General features: G+C 45.7%; 1 protein-coding gene across 1 annotated transcript in view; it reads left to right on the forward strand.

Moving 5' to 3' along the window:
- The first annotated feature begins 10,304 nt into the window (after positions 1-10,304).
- The window catches only part of BGN (biglycan), an 81,435-nt gene continuing 75,655 nt past the window's right edge, over positions 10,305-16,084 (forward strand). Inside the window, 1 exon segment of the mRNA XM_032211476.1 lies at positions 10,305-10,668. The gene's annotated coding sequence lies outside the window, so the exon portion shown is untranslated.

The raw sequence follows: 16,084 nt of genomic DNA on the forward strand, positions 1-16,084 counted from the left end.
GGGATTGGGAAGTGGGAATGTGGTTGATGTCGGTTAGTCCTAAATTTTCCATAGAATGGTGCTTTCAGGTGATGAAAGAAATGTCCTTCTGGGTTCAGCTCCAAGTGGGGAAAACATTTTGTATTTGTATTTTATTGGTCTTGTATGCTGCCCACTCCCGAAGGACTCCGGGCGGCTTACAATAAACAAAGGAAGGGGATAAATAGACAAATAGACAAACAACAATTTAAAAATACACAACATTCATAGTTCCCGTGGGGCTGGCTATTTCAACAGCCCCCCAGCCTGCCGGAGCAGCCAGATCTTTGTGGCTTTGCGGAAGGCCGGGAGAGTAGTAAGGGTCCGGATCTCCACGGGGAGCTCGTTCCAGAGGGCTGGAGCTGCAACAGAGAAGGCTCTCCCCCGGGGAGTCGCCAGCCGACATTGACTGGCAGATGGGATCCGGAGGAGGCCTAGTCTGTGCGATCTGATCGGTCTATGGGAGGTAATTGGCAGGAGGTGGCACTGGAGACATGGAGGCTGCTTGGAAAGATGGTTTATTGTTGGACAGGACCACATGGCTTGAGCCCTGAACAGAAAAGGTGATCACATGCTTCAATGTTGGTGGAGAAGAAGAGAAGGGCTGAGGGAGGGGCTTGCTAGGCTCTTTATAACCTGTTCAGCCCCACTTCTCTGTTTCCCGTTCCTGTGTAAGAAATGTATTCTGATTGGTTGTCAGACTCCCATGGGCCCATGCAGGGGCAACTCTCTGGGCTGCGTTTTGAATCCAGGTTTAGTTGAGTTCTCAGATGCCATGTGGTCAGTTGAGTAAAGGGCCAATATTATCATGCCTTTACTCCCATCCCCCCTGGGGCTGCAGTGGAGAAGTCTTTATTATGTAAAAGGGACTAGCTTGGCCTTCTTAATGGCCCATTGACAAAGTGGGGATGGGCAGGAAGCTACAGGCAACTATTCTGTCTTTTAAAGCATGTTTCTTTCTTTTCATATCCAGAGAAATATTCTGCCTTTTCAATATTTCCTAGGATATTTCATTTTTCTGGGAGAGGGCTAGATGATAACTTCCCACACAGGTATGTTGGGACTACACAATATTGTCCACACAACGTTGCCCACATATCTGCAGGTACAATATTGGGGAAAATTGCAGTAGCCTGCTCCTGGTGGCACAGTGGTTAATATACACATGGTTTGACGTGGTATTTGTGTGATTCCAAGTAGTAGCCAATTAATTTACAATTAATTTACATTGCAATATTGCAGGCTAACTCTGCACATTGCAGCAGTTCGATCCCGAACGACTCAAGGATGACTCAGCCTTCCATCCTTCTGAGATTGGTAAAATAAGGACCCAGATTCTTGGGGGCAATATGCTGACTCTGTAAGCTGCTTAGAGAGAGCTATAAAGCACTGTGAAGCGGTATATAAGTCTAAGTGCTATTGCTATTAATAAAAATGTACAGTGCCACATGAATTCACAGCTGCCATTTTTTTAGCTGGTATTGTTTTCCATTCACATCACATTATGCTCCCGAACACAGGATATTATAATGGTTTGACATGATATTTGTGTGATTCCAAGTAGTATCCAATTAATTTACAAATGAAAAAAAATATCAATGTGCAGATTTACGAAGTGCTGTCCAAGGCTTTCTGGTATGGTGTCCAGGATGTCTATAATTACTTGGAACACCACTGTTGGTTATATACCAATTTGTTTATGCCAGATGTTTAAACTAGATTTGGCATTTTTATCCACCTATGCAGTCTTTCCCAAGAATGTGTATAGAGAGATGTTGTTTGTTAGTGTGAAAGGTATTGTTGTGAGATGTAACCTTGCTATTGACTGATGCCTATACTCAGGGCCGGATTTAGATGAAAAGGGGCCCTAGGCTATTCCACTTATTAGGCCCTTTCACCTCCCATTTTTAAGTTTGTAAATTACATGAGAGACAATAAAATACATCATTACTGTGATATATATCAATATATATCAATATATATAGCCGGCCTCCCGACGGAGGGCAGCTCTGCTCGGCGGCAAAGGCAGCGAGGCCAGCCGCCTCCCCTGCTGCGCTCAGCTGCCCGGCTCGGCCCCCTCGCTCTCACCTGCCTGGCCACTGGTGGGCTCTGTGTCCACGGGGCGGCTACTGGGAGCGGCCGCGCCTCTCGCCCGACCGCCAGTGCCGGGAACGTGGGCGGGCTCCCCAACTGCCACGGTGCTGGAACGATCTTAACCAATACATTTTTATGTTTGTTTATTAGTCATATGCATAGAATTTCTCCTTATTTTCGGGTCAGTGTTTTAGTGTTCACCGTTTTTAGAATAGAGTAATTTTAATTTTGCTAACAATTTGAATGTAGGCCCCTCTGGATCTTGAGGCCCTAGGCTGAAGCCTAGTTAGCCTATAGGAAAATCCGGCACTGCCTATACTGATGGTGTTCAAGTGGTGATTCAGTTGTTTTGGGATTGCACCCAAGGTGCCTATTACTATTGATACTATTATTATTACTAGTACTGATACTAGAGCTTCTAGCGGTGATGTGTTGAAAATATCTAAAGAGCTGCCACAAATTCTCTAAAGTACCTGAAGGCAGAAGCAATGGGTGGGAACTAATTAAGGAGAGAACCTAAAATTAAGGAGAAATTTCCTGAGTGGAACAACTTGCCTCCAGAAGTTGTGAGTGCTCCAACACTGGAGGTTTCTAAGAAGAGATTAGACAACCATTTGCTTGAAACGGTACAGTACAGGTTTCCAGCCTGAGCAGGGGTTGGACTGGAAGACCTCACAAGGTCTCTTCCAATTTCATGTACTAGATGAGATTTTTCAGGCTTGGTTTCATAGAATTAGCCCCTTCTCCTTCTCTTGCATCTGGGCTCCTCTTTCCTGTAGAAAGTCTGCGTTAGTCTGCTAGAATGCAATACATATCTGTGGATTAAATAAAACAGATAAATAAATCCAAAGGAATCTGCTGAAGCTAATTACCAAGAAGGAAAAGGGGTAAGGGGTGGAGGAGGGAATGGCTATGCACTCCTGGAATGCAAAGAATGTTGTGCTATTGCTCAGATCAACTTGGAGCAAAACCACATGTCAAGGCTTCTTAGGGTGGCTGCCCAACAAGAAATCTCAAATTTATTTCCTGGTCCCTAGAGCCACCACCACAATCAGCTCCAGAATTGCGTCTCAGCATCCTTACAAGTCAACAGCAGACATATCTTCTTCCCATCCCAACTCAAAGGCTTGTTTAGTGTTACTAAGACTTTCAGAGAAAGTGACAATTTGAATGAGCCGAGAGATTCTCGCTCAAACGTAACATCTGAGAAAAGGGAGATTTTGTAATGCAGCCATAAAAGGATTGCCATTGCCACATCTGGCTCTCTTAAAAGAACCCAAATGTTCTTAGTGATCTTACTGAGAACTTGCCACAGGTTTATCAGGAAAGTCTAGCGACAAACAGTTTAATGACAAATTCTAAGTTACTCTGTACAGGATTTAAGATTCTCAAGGGACTCCAGCAAAAGCCCCTTCAGAGGTTAAAAATGCACCGAAAATTTGTCTGCCTACATCAATGTCCCATCCAGGGTACATTCCTGCAGTTGCTGTCATGACCTAGCTGGGATTAGCTCCAGAATGGACAAGAGGAACATGTATGAGCAAGAACCAGGAAATGTGCATTTGACTGGAGATATAGCTTTAATTTTAAAAAGAGGGAAAAGGGGATGTGCTAACAGTGAAAATGTTTAGGCAGCTTATGGTTGAAAGTACCCTAGCCCAGAGGTGAGCAAACGGCAGCTCTGGAGCCGCATGTGGCTCTTTCCTCCCTCTGCTGTGGCTCCATCGGTTGGCACCACCATTTTGAGAGGAGCTTCTGGTGCGGGAGGGGAGAGAAGCACAGTGCGCCAGGAGAAGACTCTATGGCAAGGGGAGGGTTTTCCAGTTGTCTCCACAATTGTTAGGGCTTTTGGTTAGGACAGGTAGAGGAAAACATACGCTGCGCTAGGAGGAGACTCTATGGTGGGGGAACTGAACTTCCGGTCAGCTCCAGAATTGAACAGGGAGCTTCCGGTTAGGACCTTTATGGCTCCCGGTGTTTCTTTTTCTGTGGGAAACTGGTTCAAATGGCTCTTTAAGTGTTTAAGTTTGCCGACCCCTGCCCTAGCCAATACATCTGAATCCTTCTCAGATACCTTTAGCAGCGTTCACAAACTCTGGCGACTAAATCTCCTCTTCCTCTCACAATTATTAGGCTCCCCCCCCCCCCATGAGTCTTGGATTTTGACAGCACTTGATGAAAAGTGCTGAACGTCTCTAATCCAGTGTTTCTCAACCTTGGCAACTTGAAGTCCAGACATCTTCAAGTAGCCAAGGTTGAGAAACACTGCTCTAATCAAACTGTGTTTCATTGTTACAGTAGGCACAGTAGAGCTAGTTCTCGACTTACAACCACAATTAGGAGCAGAATTTTCCCTTGGTCGTAAAGCAAGTGTCTGCAGTTGTTAAGTGAATCATCTGGTTGTTAAGCAAGTCTGTCTGCCTCCACTGACTTTGCTTGTGGGAAGCAAGACTTATATACCGCTTCATAGGGCTTTCAGCCCTCTCTAAGCGGTTTACAGAGTCAGTGTATTGCCCCCAACAACAATCCAGGTCCTCATTTTACCCACCTCGGAAGGATGGAAGGCTGAGTCAACCCTGAGCCGGTGAGATTTGAACAGCCGAACTGCAGAACTGCAGTCAGCTGAAGTAGCCTGCTGTGCTGCATTTAACCACTGCGCCACCTCGGCTCTCATAAATATGAACCAATTGCAAAGCACTTGACCTTGGATCATGTGACCCTGCGGAGGCTGCAAGGTTCTTAAGTACGAAAAACCGTCACGAGTCACTTTTTTTCAGAGCTGTTGTAACTTTCAACAGTCACTAAATGAATTGTTGTAAGTCGAGGACTACCTGTAAATGCATCCTTTTCTCAAATTCACTGCAGGCAAACTATCTCCAGAACAGTGGTGGGTTCCACATAGATACGCCAGCGCGTGTGCGCACGCACACACATGCACACATGCACAGTGCATGCAGCGTGCGCACATGTCTTACTGTCTAACAATGCCTCTGCAAGCCTCCGCAACTCTCCAGATGCTCAGCGGAGCATCGCGCAGGCGCTGTACGTGCCGTGCGCATACGCGGAAGCATCGAAGACTTTAAAGACAGGTAGGGCGCGAGGGCGGGCAGGTGGGCCCTCCCGAGCACCATACCGGAACGGTACCCAGTGCTCCGGGCAGGCTCTGGGATGTACCGCCTGCAACCCACCACTGCTCCAGAAGAACTACATTGTCAAACATAGAAGCTACAAGACCAAGATAGGAATGTCTGAGAAAATCTCTTAAGCACTTAAACATCCAGATAAAAATAGGAAAGAAGAGTCCAGTCTGATTAAGGCATAAAGATAACCATGCAATATTCCAACCTGAAAATGTATTTAACCATGCATTGTATTATGTATTGTTGCTACCGGTATCAGGGGTGGGTTTCAACCGGTTCACAGCGGTCCCCGCGAACCGGTTGGTCGGCGAACCCGGAAGTAAGTAACTTCCGGGAACGGCGAAGGGCGCACCCGCCCGCCCGCGTTCCTTACCCGGTTTTGACGAGTTCTACGCTTCCACGCATGCGCAGGACACATACAGCGCCTGCGCGATCCTCCAGGAGCAGCTGGAGCATCGCACAGATGCTAGTATGCATGCGTGCGCTGCGCGCGTGCACGAGGACACCGCCGGCCCCGTTCCAACCGAACCGGTTGGAACGGGGCAAGAAACCCACCCCTGACCAGTATGTATAGTCTTATAGATGGTTCTTTCACTACAGTTAGCACTTCACGATGTTAGCTATACTCCAAAAAGACCACATCTGGAAATTGGAATTTGTAACATAAGAACAAATCTTGTGCAAAAGGTCTAGGTTTGGGGACGTCCAGACAACTTTACTAACTCCAGACAACTTTATTAACTGTAATCATCAGTCTGCTTAGAAACTGATGTCCAACATACCTGAAAAACATAAGGTTAAAGAAGGATGATCTAAACCAGAAGTGTCATGTTGTCACGGCGGCGTCACATGATGTATCGGGACTTCCCACACCTTCGTTAAACCGGGCATGGGCGTGGCCAGCGCATGACGCATCCGGGCAGTGGGCTGGGAGTTTGACAGCCCTGATCTAAACAGAGATTAAGTGTTGAGACTTATGATATACAGTGCAAACATTTTATATTCCAAATCTTCAAGCATATTTGAACAAAATTCTTTCCTGGGATCTTCCATGTCCAACTCACAATTCTGACGGGCATTTCCCAACAACTGTGCATGTCCTTTTGAGGTGCCCCAATTCCTACTTTTGTTTCCCTCAATGTGCCTTTCGGAACCAGGTCATGTCCAAACCCAGCTTATTGGGAAAACTGGTTCGATTTACTGTCAAAGCAAGTTATATACACTGGATAAATTATACTCCAGTAAGTTGGGGACACATTTAAATACGGTTATCGGATCTGGGCTACAACAATGAGGACAACCATTAGATGGCAGCATGGAATTAAGAGTTTTGTGTATTTTTTTAGTGCCCCCTTTTGGTCATGGGATTTTTGCAGCCCAGTTCTGGGAAACCTCATTAAGGCACCCAGAATTTATGATCGGTACGCATGGATGTGCAAATGTGGGCTTGTAGGTTCCCAGCCAGTGCCAGCTGTTTTGATGCCGAGGTGGCTTGCTCGCAAGAATAAGAATGATAATAAATTAAGTGACTGTGTTTGGCAGGCAGGATTTTGGCATCCGCAACCCTTTGTTATGCAATGTTATCTATTTATCTTTGCAAAAATCTAGCCAACTAGCTGTTCCGATTCATCTTTAAGGGACAAAATATTTATAATATTCTCTCAGGGCTAATGTTGCCTATAGGCAAAACGATGTACATGCCAATCAATATTGGTTTGTTTAATTATGATCTAGTATGTTGGCTGAACTCCGACACTGGGGTACACAAAAGATAGTTTATAGCTTAAGGTGTTCTATGAAGCCAGCCAATTATGGTTTATCCAAGAAAGCATGGATAAACAAGCCATTGCTCAATGTAATATGTAAACCCAGTCATGCTTCTTTCCCCATATTGAAGAGCCGAGGTGGCGCAGTGGTTAGAGTGCAGTAGTGCAGCCACTTCAGCTGACTGCTAAGCTGCAGTTCGGCGGTTCAAATTTCACCGGCTCAAGGTTGACTCAGCCTTCCATCCTTCCGAGGTGGGTAAAATGAGGACCCAGACTGTGGGGGCGATATGCTGACTCTGTAAACCGCTTAGAGGGGGCTGAAAGCCCTATGAAGCAGTATATAAGTCTAACTGCTATTGCTATATTGCCTGGAGTAAAATGCAGTATCCATTGCACAAATAGCTTTCCTTTAACAGCATTCATATTATACCAGCAAAGGGGAATTTTAGTAGTGAGAAGTGAAGCTGCTTCTCCTGTTTATTGTGTTGGGTGGAAATGAGCTGAAATCAGTATTTCCGGAAGATACCAGGCTGGGAAAGGATAGTAGCAATAGCGCTTAGACTTATATACCGCTTCACAGTGCTTTTACAGCCCTCTCTAAGTGGTTTACAGAGTCAACCTATTGTCCCCAATAATCTGGGTCCTCATTTTACCCACCTCTGAAGGATGGAAGGCTGAGTCAACCTTGAGCCGGTGAGATTTGAACTGCCGAACTGCAGCTACCAGTCAGCTTGCAGTAGCCTGCAGTCCATGCACTCTAACCACTGTGCCACCCCGGCTCAGTGGCAAAGTAGTAAATAATAAAACGAGCCTGAATGTTTTACTTATTTACTTATTTGAACCCAATGTCAACTTTCTACTATCAGTCACTTGTGCCCTATTGCAATGTCTTTGCCTTTGAAGAGTATCCAGAAGCTTCAGTTGGTACAAAATGCAGCGGCATAGGCAGTTATTGTGTGCTCCAAGATCTGTGCACAATGCACCTCTGCTATGCAAGCTGCATTGGTGGTCAGTTGGCTTCTGGGTTCAATTCAAAATGCCTTTAAAGCCTTACGTGGCATGTGACTGGGATATTTGAGGGGCTGCCTTTCCCCAGTTACATGCATCATATTTGACAGGAAAGGCATGTTGTGGTGTTGTGGCCCAGCAGGAGACGTTGGAGCTGCCACCAGACTCTGAGAGTGAGGGCCCCTTTGAGTTGGCCCTGGAGGATATGGAGGACCCTGGACAGGGTTCCGGCTCCGAGCAGGGCCCAGAGAGACTAGTTGGCCACCAGTGGCACCTGAGCCTTGGACCAGTGGGGAGGAGACAAGGGAGAGTGATCCAAAAGCCAGCAGTGAGTTGTTTCTGGATGCCCAGAATCGAAGAGCTAATAGGAACAGTTATGCAAGTACAGGAGGTAATTGCGCTCAGCTGGTGGTCATTAGGCTCCTCTCCAGACTATAAAAAAGACTGCTTGTGCACACACCCCTTTTGCAGAAGTTAACGCATTGACTAAAGAGAACTGTTGTAACTAACTTGGCAGGCTGGATTGCTGCCATGTTTTGTCTGAGTTGCTGCCAAGGTCCTTATCTGTTTGTTTGCTTGGCTTTCAGCCACCGAGATGTTGGTTTCTTGCTATTAAAGTACATTCTAGTTAAGCTTGTCTCGCCTTTCGCTACTGGACGGAGGAGGGGGTCAGAACATTGTGGGTCCCATTGGCTAGGGAATGTTGTTGTGTGGAACCTAGGAAGAAAGCCTTTTCTGCTTAGCCCTCTCCTTGTGGAACATCATTCCACTCAAAACTCCCATTCAGGGTCACCTGGAACTAATCACCCCCCCCCCAAATAAGGTTGAACCCAAGCCTATTGGCCATCAGGGAGACTCTTAAAACATGGCTTTGTCAGCTAGCCTGAGAATCCCATAATAAAACGGAGCCTGTTTAGATGGTTATATGGATTAATGGAATACACGCTCTATATGTTTTCCTTTCCCCTTGTTTTCCCCTTGAGCCGAGGTGGCACAGTGGTTAGGGTGCAGTACTGCAGGTCACTTCAGCTGACTGTTACTTGCAGTTCGGCGGTTCAAATCTCACCGGCTCAGGGTTGACTCAGCCTTCCATCCTTCCGAGGTGGGTGAAATGAGGACCCAGACTCTGGGTGGGCAATATGCTGACTCTGTAAACCGCTTAGAGAGGGCTGAAAGCCCTATGAAGCGGTATATAAGTCTAACTGCTATTGCTATTTATTTCTTTTTATCTTGTTTTAATTTCAGTTGGTTGTTTTAAGAATGTTGTGTCCTTTTTTTTTTAATTGGTGAATTTTGTCATTTCACTCACTGCAAAATGACCGATTTCCATAACAACTTTATGCATCCAGGTGTGGCATCCCTCTGTTTCCATCCTCTGCTTGTTTCTGACAAAAAGGTTGCTCTTTTTGGTGGGATGAGAAAACAACCACAATAAATCATTTTTTCCCGAGCTGGCACCGTCCCAACTCCCACAATTCTCAGGGGATTTAACTATAGATTTTTGGAATTTGCAGTCCCATCATAAATAAAATTGTAGAAAGCTAGATAAACGGATGCATAATTCAGCCGAGTTCTTATGTTTCTGTCTGCCTCCCCAGGAGAGGGGAGGAAAAGGGCCCTCTGGATATTGTTAATTACTATTCCTCTCATCCATGTCCAACAGCCATTAGTTACTCTGGGCTGCAAGAGGCTGTACTCCGATGAATTACTATACCTCACCCTAAGCCTCTCCATCATTATTCTGTATAAAGCATGCTGTATACTCAACGATCCATCTCCCCCCATTCCCCCCTTCGTACTATATTCTTATTTCTCATCCTTTCGTATCCCAGGACTTCCCCTCAGCCCCTTTATTCTTTATCTTCTTCCATTGATTGTTTCTTCAAAGCACAGAACCATTTCTTTACCAACAAGATGGCTTCCTTTCTTCTAAGTTTATCACAAGCCAGGCTCCCCCAGTCAGGGAAGACAAATATTTTGCATGGCCTTAAACCAACACAAAAGCCATCCTTTCTGGCGCCACCAAGTCAGAGAGATTTTCTTTTTGTTGTTGTGTTGTCCCCCTCCCTTCTCCAACAACTTTTTTTGGGGGGGGGGACCAGTTTGGTTTCCTTGCTGTCCTCCCAACCCACAAACTCTTGTGACTACTTTGAAAAGAACAGGCGAAAAAGCGTCTGTCATTCTGGAGTGGAGAAGTGGCTGAAAACTTCCATCCTTGAGGTTGAGCGGTTTTTTCTCCCTCTTTTAATTCCCCCCCCCCCGTTTTTTGGCAGGTGGTTGATGGAAACCACATGATGGTTCAGCCCCTGAAGTCATTTGTGTGTGTGTGTGTGCGTGTGTGCGAGCGTGTGTGTGTGAGCTCTGTACCTCATTGAAACCAGCTTGCCTACAAGGAAGTCAACCCCTCTCAATCCCCTCTTGTACAGTACAGCCTCCTCCAGTCCTGCGAAGGGCTTGAGACACACACTCAGCTCCAGTCTGCTGGCAAAAGTGAGAGGGGAAAACATACAATACAAAAAAAACAAGCAGAGGAATAGAAAAAAAAGACGGACTTTAACGAGGCAGCCAAGCAGAAGGCGCTTGGGTGGAGAAGAAAGATCTGCTTCAAGGTGTGATTCTGAGGACCAAACTCTGATCTGAAGGTACATTTTCTTTTTTCTTTTTTCCCTTCCCTTTCTCTTCTCTTAACTTACTTTCCAAAGTTTGGTGTGAGTTTTTGTTTTGTTTTGTTCTCTCTTTTGGAGAGTCTTTGGAGCAAATGGATTAAATGCAGTGGACCACACAGGAATTTCAGCCACGGAACCAGCAGAAACTGGGGATTTGAATTTTTACATCCTTTGCTTTCACTCTCAACTTAAGCCACAATGTTCTTTTACTCTAACCCCAGTAGAAGTTCCTCCTCCCTAATTTTTTTTTAAAAAATCCACTCTGTTCCATTTACCGTCCCATCACCCTGTCTCTCTCCCGCCCCCCATCCCCGCTCTAACTATTAGAGATCACTTCTCTTAGGCTCTTAGGAATAAATTGTAAGAGTCCTGCATTTCTACTTCTCACGCACCCTTTCTCTAGCCGCATAAATTTCATGTGTACATAAGGAGTGGAATTGTTCTCTCTGGTTGTCATTCCCTACATTTTGCTCCCCCTCCCCGTAAACTGATGAGAATCCTACTGTTAACAGCTTGCTCTTAAGCTCCCTTATTCTCAGGTTTCCTTTCATCTACTTGGCAGCTGTCTAACCTTGTAAGACTTATTTGATCGTTTCATTCTCGCTCCCTGGAATGATCTTTTAGGGAACCCCTGTGTTGTAGCTGGAGAGGAACTGCAATAGGTGTGTAACACAAGGAATCTCAGCAGCTAGCCGCCCTTCATTCAGGCTCCCTTACGGTGCGTCTCCAACTTTTTTGAAGGATGGCTCCAACCCTACTAAGTAGGGAATTTGGGACTGTCATCTCAAACACTAGGCTTGGTCCACACTTAGGTGCGGCTTAGTTGGAGACGAGATAGCAAGGTCTCATTCACTGGGGAGTTCAGCCTTGAGGAAGTGAGGAGAGATGGCATATATTGTGGGGTAGAAGCTGTGCATGTTCATCTGTGTTTTTGTCTTAGATCCCAGCATTTGTAGGAGCGGAAATCCATGAATATGGATCTTTCTTATTTCTAGGTATAGATTTTCTGCAAACAGAGTAAATGTGTCAACTGGCTGGGGTAATCCTCAACAATTCCCATAATCAACCAAGCTGGAAGTATGGAATTGTATCTGGAGCTGTATTTGTGCTTATCTAGCTAATATGTCAAAGGTCTCCATGCCCAAACTCCTTGCATCCAAAAAGAGAAGTGAACTGAATGTACCAGACCTTTTTCTAAAGCAGGACTTTCCAAGGGATTTGGTTTTGAAAGCACCTCTCTTATATCCCTTTCGCTTTGGGGTTTTTTTCCATCTCATGCAATCTCCCATTCTCAGCCTCTGCAAACTAGTGTTAAAATTAAAACGAAGGGTGATTTTTTTTGGGGGGGGGGAATGCAGCTCCGAAGAGTCTTTCTGAGTTCCCATAAAAAGAGAGCCTCAGATCTGCTCATTGACTCTAGCGCCCTCTAGCCCCACTTGCAATGATGCAAGATTCGCCATCAGAAGAGCGCCTTTTGGTCCAGATTTGATCGTATCCCGGGAGCAGCCAGAGGACTCTGCAAAACTCGCCAGAAGGGCAGAAACTGCCTTTCCCTGACATTTTCCGTCAATCTCTCATATTCAGAGCTGTCCTGCGATTTTAACTAGCTTCCAAGTCACTGCCTTCCCCATCTAAGCCCCTTGTGGTGTCATTTAGCCTCTCATTCCATCTTGCAGGGACAACTCCCCCTAAACGACACACGGAGTTGCAAGCTATAAAAGAGCACTTTTATTTTGTCTACCTTTCTGTTTTGTTGCTGTTCTTTGATTCGTTACTCTTCTGGGTTTTATCTTTCCTAGCCAATCAGCACCGGATCTTTCTGATACTTGGAGAGCATAGAGGCAGATATTTATTGTTAAATTTATTTGCCGCCTATCTTGCTAAGGGGATAATAGCAACAGCAATAGCAGTTAGACTTATATACCGCTTCATAGGGCTTTCAGCCCTCTCTAAGCGGTTTACGGAGTCAGCATATCGCCCCCAACAACAATCTGGGTCCTCATTTTACCCACCTCGGAAGGATGGAAGGCTGAGTCAACCTTGAGCCGGTGAGATTAGAACCGCTGAACTGCAGCTAGCAGTCAGCTGAAGTGGCTGCACTCTAACCACTGCACCACCTCGGCTCTTCAACACGGAGACCCCACATCTTTTGCTAAGGGTATACAGAGACACCCTGTATTCTCCCCTGTAATTTCTCAATTTAGCATAGCATTTTTTTTAAAAAAAATCTTTCTTAAATCCAAGCTGTCTTGGATTTGTCCAGTGTGAGTCGAAACATGAGCAGAGGAGGCTGGAAGAGTTTTTTTCATTCATAGCCAGCGTAAATGTTTGCAAACCGGAACTGCAAAGCCAGCCGTGTCTCCGGGAGCTTCCTATTCCCACCACCCTTGGAAGCAATTAGACAACGAGCCCCCCGCCCCAGGAGGATCGGAAACCCGCAATGTCTGCCAGTTTAAGCAAAGCCTCCTCAATCCTTTTAGCGGATCGAGCACCAGGGAGGTGGGGAAGATGGTTATATAGATGTTGGAAAGAAAGAATAAGAGGGAGAAAATTAAGATGAACTGAGCTGATCCAAGGTTAACACCGGAGAGGCATCCAGCTAAAATGGGAGATAGCAGGAAAGAGTTGGTGGCTTTCACAGATAAGGCAAGAGGGGAGTGGCAGAAGAGCTTAAGCCAACAGATGTGGGGAGCACAGCCCCTTGCTGCTGCCTCCATCTTTGGAAGAGCAGATCCAGACGGCTTGTGGAGGAAAGGCTGCCCGGGAGAAAAAAACTATATGCCTGCTTGCCAAGTCTGCATCCTTGCGCCAACTCTGCCTTTCTTGGCCAAGCAATTCCCTTGGCAGCCCGCTGCTTGCTGAGCTGGCAGGCATGATCCACTGCCTGCCATTAGAATCCTCAAGCTGGCTCCGCACAGCCACAGATGTCAAAGCCACACGGGCTCCTCTGACCCACAGGACGTGGCATTTCCCCCCCGCCCCCCGGCCCGCAGGCTTCTTATGTTTAATTTGATTGTTCCAGAGCTGTGTTGGTCAGTCAATCCTGTACTTGGCTTTTCCAGTTGCCATATTTTCCCTTTCTCCCATGGATTGTACCAAAGGCCACATTGTCATGGCTGGAATCAGGACACCGGGATGGATTCTAGGATCCGCTGGTTGAAACTGGCAGCCATAGTCCTGAATGGTCCTGACACTTAGCAATAGCAATAGCAATAGCAGTTAGACTTATATACCACTTCATAGGGCTTTCAGCCCTCTCTAAGCGGTTTACAGAGTCAGCATATTGCCCCCACAATCTGGGTCCTCATTTTACCCACCTCGGAAGGATGGAAGGCTGAGTCAACCCTGAGCCGGTGAGATTAAGAGCTGAGGTGGCGCAATGGTTAAATGCAGCACTGCAGGCTACTTCAGCTGACTGCAGTTCAGCAGTTCGGCTGTTCAAATCCCACCAGGCTCAAGGTTGACTCAGCCTTCCATCCTTCCGAGGTGGGTAAAATGAGGACCCGAATTGTTGTTGGGGCAATATGCTGACTCTGTAAACCGCTTAGAGAGGGCTGAAAGCCCTATGAAGCGGTATATAAGTCTAACTATTGCTATTTGAACAGCCAAACTGCAGAACTGCAGTCAGCTGAAGTAGCCTGCAGTGCTGCATTTAATCACTGTGCCACCTCGGCTCCTGCCTAGGCAGGGGGTTGAAGACCTCCAAGGAATTCTGTCCCCATTTTTCCTCTCTCCTTACATCATAGGGGAGAGACACCAATTTGTCAGGCATTGTGTACCTAATATCTCAGTCCAATGTTCTTTCCCACTCTTCTAGAGTTGTTTTTTTTTTTTAAGGCATACCATATCTCCATGGTGTTGTGTTTTGTTTGGACCCCTTTAAAACATCCCTGCAATCTTGCAAAATATCCTTACAGGTTCAGAGGATTGTTTTCATGGGAGTAAATTTGAGAGGCAGGCCGCCTTAATCTCCTGACCTCGTAGGCAAGTGGGTTATAAAGCTAAGGGAGAAATGAGTAAGTAAAACGTTGCTGTGGTGCCATGGCTAAGAATGAGGGAGGTGACATTGGAACCAAAGCTTTGAGGCTTTAAGTTGCAATTAATTTGGAATTAAAATTTGCCTTTCTCCCCAAATGACTTTCAGCCTCATCCAAGCATTATGACTTGTAGTACAACAGTAACCAAGGCAGGCTTTAGCACAGGGATGATGGCTACCACTATAAGATATCACAAATCACTAGGGAAGAAAAGGCCAGGGACACTGAATCTACAAATTGAGCGCTTTAATTATATACTCTCCATTGCAGTAGGCTGACACACTGTTACAATACAATAACAGAGCTGGAAGGGACCTTGGAGGTCTTCTAGTCCAACCCCCTGCCTAGGCAGGAAACCCTATACCGTTTCAGACAAATGGCTATCCAACATCTTCTTAAAGACTTCCAGTGTTGGGGCATTCACAACCTCTGGAGGCAAGCTGTTCCACTGATTAATTGTTCTGTCAGGAAATTCCTCCTCAGTTCTAAGTTGCTTCTCTCCTTGATTAGTTTCCACCCACTGCTTCTTGTTCTACACTCAGGTGCCTTGGAGAATAGCTTGACTCCCTCTTCTTTGTGGCAACCCCTGAGATATCGGAACATTGCTATCATGTCTCCCCTAGTCCTTCTTTTCATTAAACTAGACATACCCAGTTCCTGCAACCGTTCTTCATATGTTTTAGTTTCCAGTCCCCTTATCCTCTTTGTTGCTCTTCTCTGCACTCTTTCTAGAGTCTCCACATCTTTTCTACATCGTGGCGACCAAAACTGAATGCAGGATTCCAAGTGTGGCCTTATCAAAGCCTTATAAAGTGGTATTAACCCTTCACGTGATCTTGATTCTATCCCTCTGTTTATGTAGCCTAGAACTGTGTTGGCTTTTTCGGCAGCTGCTGCACACTGCTGGCTCATATTTAAATGGTTATCCACTAGGATTCCAAGATCCCTCTCACAGTTACTACTATTGAGCAAGGTACCACCTGTAGTGTACCTGTGCATTTCGTTTTTCTTGCCTAAATGTAGAACCTTGCTCTTTTCACCATTGAATTTCATGCTAATCTAGACTCGTCAACTCAAAGAAAGCCCTGTTAAATATGTATAGGTAAGTATGCCTAGAATTTCAGGCTGAACATCCTAACGAAGGAGAAAATATCTTGAGTAAAAGTAGTATTCGTTTGGAATGAAGTCATGAAAAAAGCAAGAAATGCAGCAATAGTGACTAATTTCTTTATCCAATATGGGCATAGTCTAATTATGCACATCATTCTCATGCTATGTCAAAATTTCAAGCTGATTTATTTATCACACATATATATTCCACCTTTCTTCCAAGCGTTTGTGGGGAGGCGTTATTC

This window comes from Thamnophis elegans, chromosome 2 (genome assembly GCF_009769535.1).
Source record: "Thamnophis elegans isolate rThaEle1 chromosome 2, rThaEle1.pri, whole genome shotgun sequence".
In the NCBI taxonomy this organism is placed as follows: Eukaryota; Metazoa; Chordata; class Lepidosauria; order Squamata; family Colubridae; genus Thamnophis; species Thamnophis elegans.